At 38.6% G+C, this 15,348-nt stretch overlaps 1 protein-coding gene and 1 pseudogene across 1 annotated transcript in view; one reads left to right on the forward strand and one right to left on the reverse strand.

The window, feature by feature from the left end:
- Positions 1-15,348, reverse strand: part of DCX (doublecortin) — a 399,460-nt gene that overhangs the window by 210,428 nt on the left and 173,684 nt on the right. The gene's annotated exons all lie outside the window — the stretch shown is intronic.
- On the forward strand, positions 8,868-9,867 carry LOC129639725 (GTP-binding nuclear protein Ran-like; annotated as a pseudogene).

Raw genomic sequence — 15,348 nt, forward strand, 5'->3', positions numbered from 1 at the left:
TGATATGAACAGATTCACTATATGACATATATAAAAATAAATAAAACTGGTTTGAAAAATTTTTAGTAAGTAGATACAGTCACTGCAAAATTGTGTTTTGTGAGTGAAATATGTTATAGAGGTATGCAATACTTTGGGGAGTTGTCAGTGTCTCAGGACTTCTTTCTTTTACATGCCAAAGGTCATCTATATACAGAAGGAAATAAGAATAAAAATTAACTATGGTACACCAAATGGGTAATGATGATTTTTATTGATTAATATGAATACAAAATATTTTAACTTTTTCTTAATACTCTTCTGTTTTCCAACTGTATCTACAAATGAAATGTAGTCCTTTTATAATCAGAAACAACAACAAAAAAATTAGTTATTAGCTTCTATGCATCACTGGGGGGCTTTCCTCATAGCTCAGTCAGTAAAGAATCTGTCTGCAATGCAGGAAACTGGGGTTCCATTCCTAGGTAGGGAAGATCCCCTGGAGAGGAAATGGCAACCCACTCCAGTATTCTTGCCTGGAGAATCCCATTAACAGAGGAGCCTGGCAGGTTATAGTCCATGGGGTCGCAAGAGTCAGACACGACCTAGCGACTAGATCACCATCCATCACTGGAAAAGGATTTCTACCGTGTGGAAAAGGATTGTGTCAATGCAATGTTGGTGAGAGTGTAATGTAGAGGAACAAAACTTGCCACCCTAAAATGCTCTTCAGGCTGTAGATTATTTCAAGCTGAAAACGAGCAGGGCCCAAAAGACTCAGGAAGAACCTTAGACATTCCTCGTAACTGCGTAAAGAATGTAGAGAAAGCCAATTCCAAGAAGTGAGATATTATTAATACCATAGATAACTACAGTAAAACCACATGGGTTAGACAGGGAGGAACTTAGAAAAGTCTGTTAAAATTCCTATCTGGGTCTCATTGTTTTTGTTGTTGTTGTTGTTCAATCGACTCTTTGTGACCATTGTTTCTGTGATGGAGTAGCTATCATAGTCAACAAGAGAGTCTGAAATGCAGTACTTGGATGCAATCTCAAAAATGACTGAATGATCTCTGCTCGTTTTCAAGGCAAACCATTCAATATCACTATAATCCAAATCTATGCCCTGACCAGAAATGCTGAAGAAGTTGAAGTTGAACGGTTCTATGAAGACCTGCAAGACCTTCTAGAACTAACACCCAAAAAAGATGTCCTTTTCATTATAGGGGACTGGAATGCAAAAGTAGGAAGTCAAGAAATACCTGGAGTAACAGGCAAATTTGGCCTTGGAGTACAGAATGAAGCAGGGCGAAGGCTAATAGAGTTTTGCTAAGAGAACACGATGGTCATTGTTTCTGTAAGGCCCAGCAAACATTTGTTTACCAAACATTTTCTTTTTAATTTCCATGTCAATTGCCTTACTCCCCCTTGAAGTCTTAAACCACTACCCCCAACATCCTCTTTTGTTTTTAGCTGAAAATGGTATAAAGGTGAGGGTTTCAGCCTTTTTGGCAAGTTACTCAGTTCTCCTGGGTCTCTTCCATCTATACATGTTATTAAACTTTTGTTCAATTTTCTCCTGTTGATCTGTCTCATGTCAATTTAATTCCTAGACCAGCTAGAAGAACCTTGAAATGTAGAGGAATTTTTTTTTCCTTCTTGACAGTAAATAGGTGACCCCTTTTTAGAAGGCATTTAGCTGTATCAATAAAATGTTTTAGCTTGAAAATCTTCAATCCAGCAATTTCACTTTTCTGTGTGGATATCTGTATATATAAGGACAATTATTGTAGCGTTATAATAGCAGAACTTTGAACAAACCATATTCATCAATGGGTTATTGGTTAAATGTAAGCTATGTATCATTGGAAGGACTGATGCTGAAGCTAAAACTCTACTTTGGACACCTGATGCAGAGAGCCAACTCATTAGAAAAGACCCTGATGCTGGGAAGATTGAGGGCAAAAGAAGGCGGCGATAGAGAATGAGATAGTTGGAGTCCATCACTACTGATCACCAACTCAATGGACTTGAGTTTGAGCAAACTCTGGGAGATAGTGAAGGACAGAGAAGCCTGGTGTGCTTCAGTCCATGGGGTCACAAAGAGCCAGACACAACTTAGTGACTGAACAACACCAACAACAATATACTAAGGAATAAAGGGAAGACAATTAAAAGAACAGGTAAATAATGACATGGAAGGCTGTCCATAGTATGTGGTTGAATGAAAACGAATTGCAGAATAATGTATTTGTAACCTTATTCCTTATATGTGTACATGTACACAAACATACACAAACATATTTGCATAAGCATAGAAAAAGTCTTGCCTGGAGAATCCCAGGGACGGGGGAGTCTGGTAGGCTGCCGTTGATGGGGTTGCAGAGTCGGACACGACTGAAGTGACTTAGCAGCAGCAGCAGGAGCAGCAGCAGCAGCAGAAGAAAAAGTCTAGAGATATAGAAATGAAACTGTTCTGTTAAAACAGTGGTTACTTCTGTAAAGGTTAGGGGAAGGGTGGAGAGAGGCTTTCACTTTATATATTTATATATTGCTTAAGATTTTCTTTTTTAGTCATAAACATGTAAAATCTTGTTAAAAAAGGAGTTTTATCCTGAAAAAGAAATCATTACACATGTGCACGTGCACACACACACACACATACACACAATCAGAAAACTCTTTCACATTAAAGTGTTAGAAGTTGATTGGAACCATAAAATCTGACCTGAGGAATCAGATGCAATTTAGCTGAGGGTCTCCAGAAATGCAAAATCCTACCACCAAGGAATGAATGAATGACTGAATGGCATTTTAGATTTGGCACAGTAGAAAAAAGAGGTGAATAGTTTTGGGTGAACTGAGGGCAGAGAGTGTTCCTAGTGTTTCCACATTATATCACAACACATGAAAGACAACAAACATATTCTCTCAAAGGGTTTAGGGAATCATAGGCTATATTATATAATTTATTTTCAGGGCTAGTTCCAGGAAACCACTCTAAAGTCTTATGTACTGATTCCAGCCAGGTCTCTAAAGGACTTCCAGGATGACCAGTAAAGTCTAATAACACGGCTAAATTTTCAATTGAATTGAACCTAAATATTTGAATAGATAGCCCTATAACAACATGGTTTTCAATATGTACATTCTTCATGGAACATTATGCTGTGAGTTCCTATTAATTAAATTTAACCTAGACAACACTTATCAGCACACCACCTTCACTCTCCGCTACCAAAAAAGAGAAAAGAGAAAAGAAAAAAAGATGGCTGCAATTTGCTCAGACATCCTGGTTTTGTTGAAATGATTTTAAATCCTTTGTTTCTTAATCGATACTTTCCCCATAGTAATTAAAGTATGGCAATAAATAAGGATGAAGCCTTTTATATTACTTGACAATGACAGGGTCAGGCTCTCAGTCTCAAATTCATCAGCTTGAGATGAGAAGCAGCAGCACAACGGGGGAAACCCATCTGTCTTTATTAAGACTTGGCACCAATAGAGAAAAGCTCATTTAGTAAATGGCAGTTCCCATTCTGCAAAGCGACAGAAAATTTACTGCACTGTCAGCAGGAAAAAAATAATCCACTCAGAGAAAGTTGTTATATTCAGTTCATTCGCTCAGTCGTGTCTGAGTCTTTGCGACCCCATGGACTGCAGCACTCCAGGTTTCCCTGTCCATGACCAACTCCTGGAGTTTACTCAAACTCATGTCCATTGAGTCGGTGATGCCATCCAACCATCTCATCCTCTGTCGTCCCCTTCTCCTCCCACCTTCTATCTTTCTCAGCATCAGGGTCTTTTCCAATGAGACAGTTCTTCACATCAGGTGGCCAAAGTATTGGAGTTTCAGCCTCAGCATCAGTCCTTCCGATGAATATTCAGGACTGATTTCCTTTAGGATGCACTGGTTGGATCTCCTTGCAGTCCAAGGGACTCTTAAGAGTCTTCTCCAACACCACAGTTCAAAAGCATCAATTTCTTTGGCCCTCAGCTTTCTTTATAGTCCAACTCTCACATCCATACATGACTACTAGAAAAACCATAGATTTGACTAGGCAGACCTTTGTTGGCAAAGTAATGTCTCTGCTTTTGAATATGCTGTCTAGGTTGGTCGTAACGTTTCTTCCAAGGAGCAAGCAAACGTCTTTTAACTTCATGGCTGCAGTCACCATCTGCAGTGATTTTGGAGCCCAAGAAAATAAAGTCTCTCACTGTGCTCATTGTTTCCCTATCTATTTGCCATGAAGTGATGGGACCAGATGTCTTGATCTTCGTTTTCTGAATGTTGAGTTTTAAGCCAACTTTTTCACTCCCTTTTTCACTTTCATCAAGAGGCTCTGTAGTTCTTCTTCACTTTCTGCCATAAGGGTGGCGTCATCTGCATATCTGAGGTTACTGATATTTCTCCAGGCAATCTTGATTCCAACTTGTGCTTCTTCCAGCCCAGCATTTCTCATGATGTACTCTGCATATAAGTTAAATAAGCAGGGTGACAATATACAGCCTTGACATATTCCTTTCCCAATTTGGAACCAGTCTGTTGTTATATTAGAGAGATTTAAAGAGAAAGCATTTTACTGATATTACAGAGGATAAAAATTTCTACCTAATAATACATAGCAAAGTATAAAAAATGAGTAAATAAAAAGTTAGGTCATTGTTCATAGTGCCTTTCCCTTCCCTAACACACTTACCTTCTAGACCTATTCCTATCTTTTCCATCATTTATGGCTAGAAATAAACCCCAGATCTACCCAAAGCCCTTCCTAATTTCAATCCAAACTAATTTCATCTTCCTGCCACCAGATTCTTTTAATGGGCATAATTTAGCACACTAAATTTACTATGTATTTTCATTCTCTAATTATTCAAGTACTGGTTTGCTCTGCCCAACTAGGTTTCAAGTTCCTTGTGGAATGTTTAAGACACCTTATCACTTGGCAGGGTGCTAGGCAAATAATAAGTGTTCAACAAATGCTTGATAATGAAATTTTTTCTGCTCTAAATCTCATTATCCATGATGACCATCTTCATTGGACAAGAAACTGGGAAAAAAAAAAAACCCAATGGCTCAATTTCTTAAATAATTCAAAAGTATTTACCAAAGTAATACACACCCAAGGTTGAAACATAATAGAATAAAGGAGGGCTTACAGTGCAAAGCAACAGATATCTGTTCCACCACACCACATCTCATATTTATGTGCACCCCTCCCCAGGACAGCCCCCTCTATTTGTTTGGCTGTTTCTTCTTGTAGTTACCTCCTATAATTCTAAAAGATACATGCACCCCAGTGTTCACTGCAGCACTGTTCACAGCCAAGTCATGGAAGCAATCTAAATGTCCATTGATTTTTTTTTAATGAATAAAGAAGATGTAGTATACATTTACAATGGAATATTACTCAGCCATAAAAAGAATGAATTAATGCCTTTTTCAGGAACATGGATGGACCTAGAGATTATCATACTAAGTGAAGTAAGTGAGACAGAGAAAAACAAATATCATATAATGTTGCTTATATGTGAAATCTAAAAAAAAAAGAAAGATACAAATGAATGTATATACAAAACAGAAATAGATGAAAACAGACTTATGGTTATCAAAAGGGAAAGGGGTGGGGACAGGATAATATTAGGAGGTTAACAATATACACACTACTATATATAAAGTAGATAACCGATAAGGACCTACTGTATAGCACAGGGAACTAAACTCAGTATTTTGTAATAATCTATATGGGAAAAGAGGCTTCCCTCATAGCTCTGTCAGTAAAGAATCTGCCTGCAATGCAGGAGACCCTGGTTCGATTCCTGGGTCAGGAAGATCCCCTGGAGAAGGAAATGGCAACCAGTATTCTTGCCTGGAGAATCCCATGGACAGAGGGGCCTGGCAGGCTACAGTCCATGGAGTCACAAGAGTTGGACACGACTTAGTGACTAAACAACCAACCATACGGGAAAAGAATCTGAAAAAGAATATATATACATAACTGAATCACTGTGCTATACACCTGAAAGTAACATGACATTGTAAATCAACTAGACTTTAATTCAAATAAAGAACACCAAGGTCAGTATCATTCTCATTTCTTTGTAGGTTACTATTTTCTCTCTGGAAGCTTTGAGGATATCTTTATACTTTTTACTCTGATATTTCATAAGAATATACTCTGAAAATTTCTTTGATAATTCTCTCTACTTTGTTCTCTCTTGAATTACTATTAGTCAAATGTTGAATCTCCCTAATTTTCCTTCTGTATATCATGTTATTTTCTATCTCATTTTCCTTCTTTTAGTCTTTCTGTGATTTCTTTTATATTTCCTCAACTCTTCCAACTTCCCTTGAATTACATCTCAATAATCATATTTTTTAATTTAATTTTTTTGTTTGACCTCTTATTATTTATTTTCAGATATCCTATTCCTGTTATATAAATGCAATGTTTCCTTGAATCTCTCTGAGTTTACTAATTAGGGTGTTTTGCCTCTCTTCTCTTTTTTGTCTCTCAAGAGCCCTTGATTTTTGTTTTCTATCTGTACATCATTCTTTCATGTTGAAAGTTTTCCTTAAATATTTGGTGATCATTGATTCTTTTGTTCACATGGAAGAATTAGACAGTAAAAAAAAGTGTTTGGGAACTTCATATACATGAATAGGGAGCTAGTCATTTTGTTGTTGGATTTTCTAAATGCAAAAAAATGTGGAGGCCTTTTCTCTTGGGCCCCTCAATCTCTTTAAAGAATAACGTCAATTTTTGGAGCTCATGGAGGATATTTCCGACTACAAGGTATTCTGTCTACCAGACTGGGTGGGGAGTGGGTAATGGAGGAATCTATAAAAATGACTTATTTAAAAAATCTATAATAATTTATCCCTTCCCCCACCCTTATGCCTTACATCTCACTCATTCTTTTTTTTCAAATGTAGCATTTATGCAGAGAAGGGTGACTTTCTCTTTCACTGTATCACCCCTATGCAAGTATTGTAAACTGTAGCTTCTTCTATACTACTTTGTCAGTTCCTACCTCCATCTGCTTCCCAGCTTTTATCCAAGTTTCATCCACTAATGGCTCCTTTTCCATTCTCTTCAACATCATGAATTTATATCTTTTGCATTCTTTTGCTATCTTGAGATGAAGAGGTAATATATGTATGTAATCAATCTGCTGTCTTTAATTTATTGAATTGCATAAATCTGTTTTTTGTTTTGTTTCTTTTTGGCCATGCCGCACAGCTTGCAGGATCTTAGGCCCCCATCCAGGGATTGAACCTGGACCCTTGGCAGTGAAAGTGCCAAGTTTTGACCACTGGACCACCAGAGATCTCCCTATAAACCTGTTTTGATTTAAGTTTGAGCTCTCGCTTTGCTATTTACTTTATTTCTTCTGGAAGTATCATATATATTGCTGTGATGACATTCAGTTGATTTAGTAATAAAAGCCCATTTTATAGGATACTGAAACACTAGAACAGTGAACTTCAATATAGTCCCTTTTTAAGCAGAATTTTATTTTTCAGCTTTGTTAAGATGTAAATAACATATACCTTTCATATATCACAGGCTTTGCATGGTGAAGGGGCTTGAGTAACTCAAAGAACCTATGCCATGCAGGGCCACCCACGATGTGCTAATGGGTCATAATGAAGACTTCTGAGGAGGCTTTACAAATAACTGATGAAAGAAGAGAAATGAAAGGCAAGGGAGAAAAGCAAAGATATACCCAACTGAAAGCAGAGTTCCAAATAATAGCAATGAGATATAAGAAGGCCTTCTTAAGTGAACAATGCAAAGACATAGAGGAAATTAATAAAATGGGAAAGACTAGAGATCTCTTCAAGAAAACTGGAGATATCAAGGGAATATTTCATGTAAGGATGGGTACAATAAAGGACAGAAATGGTAAGGACCAAACAGAAGCAGAAGAGATTAAGAAGTTTTAAGAATATACAGAAGAACTATACAAAAAAGGTCTTAATGACTTGGATAACCACAATGGTGTGGTCACTCACATAGAGCCAGATATCCTAGAAAGTGAGGTCAATGGGTCTTAGGAAGCATTACTAAGGACAAAGCTAATGGAGATGATGGAATTCCAGTTGAGCTATTTCAAATCCTAAAAGATGATGCTGTTAAAGTGCTGCACTCAATATGTCAGCAAATTTGGAAAACTCAGCAGTGGCCACAGGACTGGAAAAAGTCAGTCTTCACTCCAATTCCAAAGAAAGGCAATACCAAAGAATGCTCAAACTACTGTACAATCGTACTCATTTCACATGATAGCAAAGTAATACTCAAAATCCTTCAAGCTAGTCTTTAACAGTTATGTGAACCAAGAACTTCTAGATGTACAATTTGGATTTCGAAGAGGCAGAGGAACCAGAGACCAAATTGCCAACATTTGTTGGATCTTGGAGAAAGTAAGGGAATTCCAGGAAAACATCTACTTCTGCTTCATTGACAATGCTAAAGTCTTTATGTGAATCACAACAAACTGTGGAAAATTCTTAAAGTGATGGGAGACCCCTTACCTGTCTCCTGAGAAAATTGTATGTGGGTCAAGAAATAACAGTTAAAACTGGACATGGAACCACTGGTTCAAAATTGGGAAAGGAGTATGACAAGGCTATATATTGCTACCCTGCTTATTTAACTTATATGCAGAATACATCAGGGGAAAGGCCGGACCGGATGAATCACAAGCAGAAATCAAGATTCCTGGGAGAAATATCGACAAGCTCAGATATGCAGATGATACCACTCTCATGGCAGGAAGTGAAGAGGAACTAAAGAGCCTCTTAATGAAAATGAAAAAGGAGAGTGAAAAAGCTGGCTTAGCAGTCAGACAAGTGCAGAGACATTTCTGGAAGTAACATCGCAATGACTGGCCAAGGAGAACTTCAAGTTCAGTTCAAACTTGTTTTGGTTGGTGAAGGTGTTACTGGAAAAACTACATTTGTGAAACATCATCTGACTGGTGAATTAGAGAAGTATGTAGCTACCTTGGGTGTTGAGGTCCATCCTCTTGTGTTCCATACCAACAGAGGACCGATTAAGTTCAATGTATGGGATACAACTGGTCAGGAGAAATTTGGTGGACTGAGAGATGGCTATTACATACAAGCTCGGTGTGTCATTATAATGTTTGCTGTAACATCGAGGGTTGCTTACAAGAATGTGTCTAATTGGTATAGAGATCTGGTACGAGTGTGTGAGAACATCCTGATTGTGCTGTGTGGCAACAAAGTGTGTATTATGGACAGAAAGGTTAAGGCAAAGTCAATTGTCTTCCGCCGAAAGAAGAATCTTCAGTACTATGACATTTCTGCCAAAAGTAACTACAGCTTTGAAAAGCCCTTCCTCTGGCTTGCTAGGAAACTGATCGGAGACCATTACCTGGAGTTTGTCACCATGCCTGCTCTTGCCCTGCCAAAGTGGTCATGGACCCAGCCTTGGCAGCACAGTACAAGTACGATTTACAGGTTGCTCAGACAACTGCTCTCCCGGATGAAGATGATGACCTGTGAGAAAGTGAAGCTGGGGCCCAGCATCAGAAGTCCAGTTTTATTCGCAACTGTTCTGTGATGTCAGTGGTGCAGTGTGTTTGCTACTTTATTACATAGCTAAACAGAACATGTGCTTAATCTTTGGATGCTGAAGGAGATGGATGAGCTTTGGAATGAATGTGGCAGTTTAAAAAAAAACCTTCATTTTTTTGGACCTGGATATTTAGGTGTTTTGGAACACAGTTGTTTCCTCCTTGCATTTCAAATATAAGACTGCTATAGTCACATGACAATATTGAGAGGTGGAATCTTGTTTGTTACTGTCATTCCCATTCTTTTTCGTTTAGAATCAGAATAAAGTTGTATTTCAAATATCTAAAAAAAAAAAAAAAAAAAAGCTGGCGTAAAACTCAACATTCAAAAAATTAAGACCATAACATTCAGTCCCATCTCTTCATGGCAAATAGATGGGGAAAAAGTGGAAGCAGGGACAGATTTGCTTTTCTTGGGCTTTTCTTGGACTGCAAAAAGATCAAAACATTCAATCCTAAAGGAAATCAGCCCTTAATGTTCATTGGAAGGATTGATGCTGATGCTCCAGTACTTTGGCCACAATGCAAAGAGCCTACTCACTGAAAAAAATTCTGATGCTGGGAAAGATTGAGGGCAGGAGAAGGGGAGCAACAGAGGATGAGATAGATAGCAGCACCACTTGAACAAACTCCAGGGGATAATAGGGAAGCCCAGTGGGGAAGCCCGGTGTGCTACAGTCCATGAGGTTGCAAAGAGTTAGACATGATTTAGCGACTGAACAACAACAAACTGATACATAACATGTGAAGTTTAAGGTGTACAATGTGAAATACATGTGTGTGTGTGTGTGTGTGTTAGTCTCTCAGTTGTGTCCGACTCTTTGTGACTCCATGGACTGTAGCCTGCCAGGCTCTTCTGTCCATGGAATTCTCCAGGCAAGAATACAGGAGTGGGTAGCAATTTTCTTCTCCAGGGGATCTTCTAGGGATAGAACTCAGGTCTCTTGCATTGTAGGCAGATTCTTTACCATCTGAGCCACCAGGGAAGCCCCAATGTGTGTGTGTGTGTGTGTGTATAAGCACCAATATATCATTCAAAAAACAAAGATCATGACATCTGCTCCTATCACTTCATGGCAAATAGATGGGGGAAAACTGGAAACAGTCTCAGATTTTATTTTCTTGGGCTCCAAAATCAATGCAGATGGTGACTGCTGCCATGAAATTAAAAGACACTTGCTCCTTGGAAGCAAAGCTATGACAAACCTAGACAGTGTGTTAAAGAGCAGAGATATTACTTTGCTGACAAAGGTCTGTATAGTCAAAGCTTTGGTTTTTTCAGTAGTCATGTATGGCTGTGGGAGCTGGACCCTAAAGAAGGCTGAGCACTGAAGAATTGTTTCTTTCAAACTGTGGTTTTGGAGAGGACTCTTGAGAGTCCCTTGGACTGCAAGGAGATTAAACCAGTCAATCCTAAAGGAAATCAACCCTGAATATTCACTGGAAGGACTGGTGCTGAAGCTGAAGCTCCAACACTTTGGCCATGATGCAAGGAGCCAATTCATTGGAAAAGACCCTGATGCTGGGAAAGATTGAGGGCAAGAGGAGGAGTCAACAAAGGATGAGATGGTTGGATGGCATCACTGACTCCAAGGACATGAGTTTGAGCAAAGTCAGGGAGACAGTGAGTACAGGGAAGCCTGGCGTGCTGTAGTTCATGGGGTCACAAAGAGTTGGACATGACTTAGCAACTGAAAAACAACAGCCATATAAGTTTATAAATAAATATACATATATATATACACACACACACACACACACACATATATATATATATATATATGTTTAAGGTGTACCATAAGAGTATGATGTGAAATATACATGCATGGCAGACTTTAAGGTGAGCGTTTCCAAGGGGTAGCTGCTACATGGCTAACCTAGCTTTCCAAACCATGGGGAAAATAAAAATCCACCAAATAATCAATTTAAAACATTGACAGATTTAATCTGTACTTAGTAAACTCATTTGGCCAAGGTCATCAATATGAGTGATGAAACTAGGAGCAGTACTTGGACCAATCACCATATGTAATCCAAGTCAGAGAGTACTATTATCTCATTATAAATCTATAACAAGAAGGTAAGAGGCTGGTGGGCCGAGCCGGCTTTGGGCTCAGGTGGCAGGTGGATCCCTCAGCTGAAGGCGGGGTGCTGGGAGGTGGCACGTCCCTGAGCTTCCTGGTTCTGGTGACAGGCTGCACATCCGTGGGCAGAATCCCAGACGCCGAAATCTACAAAATCACCGCCACCGACTTTTACCCTCTCCAGGAAGAGGCCAAGGAGGAGGACCGCCTCGCAGCCTTGCGGTTAAAAAAATTAAAAAAAAAAAAAAAAAAGAATAAGGTAAGAAATTACATTATCATAGTGCTAGAGCTTAGCTACCGAGGCTGCTGAGGCTGGGGGTGGGGGGAATCCTTCTTGTAAAAAAAGAAATAAGCAAGCTCTGAATTTTAGTAGCTTGAGCTAGGTTTTACTGGGTTAAAGGGTTATTTTTAAAAGGGAGAATTATAATTCTAATCATGACAATCCAACATTATCGATTCACTTTCTTATTTTTAAGGTCTTGCAAGCCCTTCTAGAACTTTGACATTTTTACCCCCAGGGGAATCAGAAGTGAGCCAGAAAGAGCTGCTGATTTGCAGAAAGTAAGAAGTGGATCTTAGATAGAAACAGCTTTAGTACCAGGGCAGAAGTATGATACAGTGGTTAGGAGCATAGGTTTAGACTCAGGCACACCTGGGTTAAGATTTTAAGCTCCATCACTTACTAGTTGTGTGATATTGAACAAAGTATTTAACCTCTGTAAAATTCAGTTTTCCCTTCTGTAGTTTCTAAAGTGAACTAAGCTCTGTCAAGCTTTGGTGCCTCTGGATAGGCAACACCCTCTGCCTTGAATAACACTCACCTTCTCTAATCCTGACCAATTCTTACTCATCCTTCAGATCTCTAATCCATATTGCCACTTCCAGGAAGTCGCAATTCTCTAGAGTTAGGTAATGCTCTCCTGTATCTCCTCCCCAAGGATCCTAAATACAACTTCAAACATAAGAAATGTATGATAATTGGTGGTTTTAAAAAATTTGTTTCTTCCACACATTAGGAGCCAGCAAACAAGGGCCTGTGGGCTAAATCTGACCTGTGACCTCTTTTTAGCTCCCAAGAATGGTTCTGCATTTTTATAGAATTGATTTTTAAAAAAAGAAGAATATGCAATAGAGATCTTAAGTGTCCCTCAAAACCTAAAATATTTACTATCTGGCCCTTTATGGAAAAAGTTCAGCATTTGCTGACCCCTGCCATAGATCATAAACAATTTGAGGGTAAGGACTATTTTTCATTTCATAGTATGTCCTGTTCTTAGCACAATGCCTCACACATAGGCATTCAGATATTCACTGAATGAAGGAATGAATTAATGTTTATAACCAGCATTTTTTAAAGCATAATTAATGATAGAATCAAAACACAACTTTATTTTGTCTCCCAATGTCCAATAAAATATACTCCTTTGGTATAAAATTTCTCTGACCTTTGATGGAAACTTGGACAAGGCCTATGACTTTTCTGTTCATTCCTTCAAGAATAAACAGTCCTAAAATCACTCGAAATCACAAAACACAGTCTTGATTCAGTAATCAGGACATATTCAGTCTAAGATATTAATCAAATTCTTCAAGTTTTACTAAGAAATAAGGTCTGCCCTCCCACCCCACACTGAGGCCTATAGGTGTTGGCCATCTGCCTTTGGTGAAGAGGGGGATGATAGCTTTTCTTCTTTCTCTCCCCACTTGCCAGCTCTGATTTGGACCCTCACCAAGGTAGAAGCAGGAAGAAGGACAAGAGGTAAAGGGATTGGTCATTTCTTCTTTGGTAGTAGAAATGGCTTCCTACTCTCTAGGTCTCTGGATCTTCTTTGGGTTCTTCAAATGTCCTCATGACTGAGAATCACTCAGCGATACTATTTGGGAGACCTGGGTTTATAATTTATATCCAGGTTGGTAGTTTACAGCTCTTCCCTCCACCCCTAGGAATCCAACAGTTATCTCCAGCCTTTTTTTTTTTTTTCCTTTTGCTGGGTTCTCTACATCTAGGTGGTTCTAATAGATTGTGTCCAGTGTGACCCCACATTTGTTCTCCCTATCTCTAGCATGGCACCCTTTTGATTGATTCCCAGGAAATCCTCAAACATCCCTTGCCTGATAAATTCTTGGAATGCTGGCCAGTCCCAACACAGTCAACCCTATCCTCCTGCCAATGACCATGTTTGCTTTCTCGGAATATGCAGCTCCAATTCTCGGCCTGTACTGCAGAGAACATATGTCAAGCTCTCTGAGTGGTCTGGAGAAATCCCTCTCCTTACTGTTGAGGTGAAGGAGGTAATATCTCCACCATTCCAGCATTCCTGTAGAAGGTGGAGTGGAGTCTTAGCCTGCCAACAGATCTCTTCAGAGACGTGTTTTCACAAGTTTTCCCCCCACTCTCCTCCACAATGAGACTTCTTTTAATTTCTTGGACTCTGTTCTGAAACATTTCCTTTGTAAATTCTATATATCATGATCTGGCTTTGGAATTTCCCATCTATTGTAGGCCATCTATGTCTTTCTGGAAATTTAAATTTTAATATCATGTTACCTAAGCCTTTTTTTTTTCCTAATTAGGTAGGAAACATTAGACTATCTCTAATGATCTCCAGTTATATTCAAGTAACTTCATTCTTTATTGAGCATCTACCATGTAGTTTTAGAGATGTTTTCTCTTCTAATACTCATGAAGAGAGTTTTTCCCTTCCTTTAAAATAATAAAACTAAGAAATTAATTGACTATCTCAAGGTAACCCAGAAAATATAGATTAAAGGTGAGGCTGAAACCTAGGTCTATCTGACTTCAAAATCCATCGTCATTTCATTACAACATGATCTTCAAACTTGTTCACCAAATTATTCCAAATGGCAGAACAGAATGAACGTGTATCCCTGGAGAAGTCTGGCTAGCCCAGTGAAGCACCACTGCAAGTGCAATATTTCTCTGAAGTCTCATGCTTGGTAAAAAAAAGTGTATACAACATTTGGATTTTATTCCACAATATAGTTTCATCGTTATATAAACTATCTTGAAAATTATCACTCAAATTGCCTTTGTTCTTCCTATCTGAAATTTCAAGTAAAATTGATCCTCTCGAAAAATGCCTCGTGTTTACTCTGTAGTTTCATGAATCTTGAGCATACTACTCCAGTTTTCCATATTCCAGTTTTCCTACTCCACAAGGTATTAGACTATGCTGGTGATTTCAAGGAGTCTTAACCCATTGTAAGTGCTAGAATGAGGGAAATGAAAAGATAAAAGATGCAAGACTTGTTAAAGAGAATTTGGGGAAAAGGAAAAAGCACTGCAATAATTTCTTAAAAATTGGTATTATACATTATATGCTATTATTATTATGAAATTGAAAGTGTTAGTTGCTCAGTCTTGTCCATCTCTTTGCAACCCCATGGACTGTAACCTGCCAGACTCTTATGTCCATGGAATTTTTCAGGGAAGAATACTGGAGAGGGTAGCTATTCCCTTCACCAGGGGATCTTCCAGACCTGGGGATCAAACCTGGGTCTCCTGCATTGCAGGCAGATTCTTTACTGTCTGAGCCACCAAGGAAGTCCCCATTATTATTATATACTATTATTATTGTTAATTCCATAATAAAAATTGTTGATGACCATGAGTGTTTGGATGAACAAGGCACTAATATTGCTATAATATTAGAAAAGT

The sequence above is a fragment of the Bubalus kerabau genome, chromosome X (assembly GCF_029407905.1).
Source record: "Bubalus kerabau isolate K-KA32 ecotype Philippines breed swamp buffalo chromosome X, PCC_UOA_SB_1v2, whole genome shotgun sequence".
In the NCBI taxonomy this organism is placed as follows: domain Eukaryota; kingdom Metazoa; phylum Chordata; class Mammalia; order Artiodactyla; family Bovidae; genus Bubalus; species Bubalus kerabau.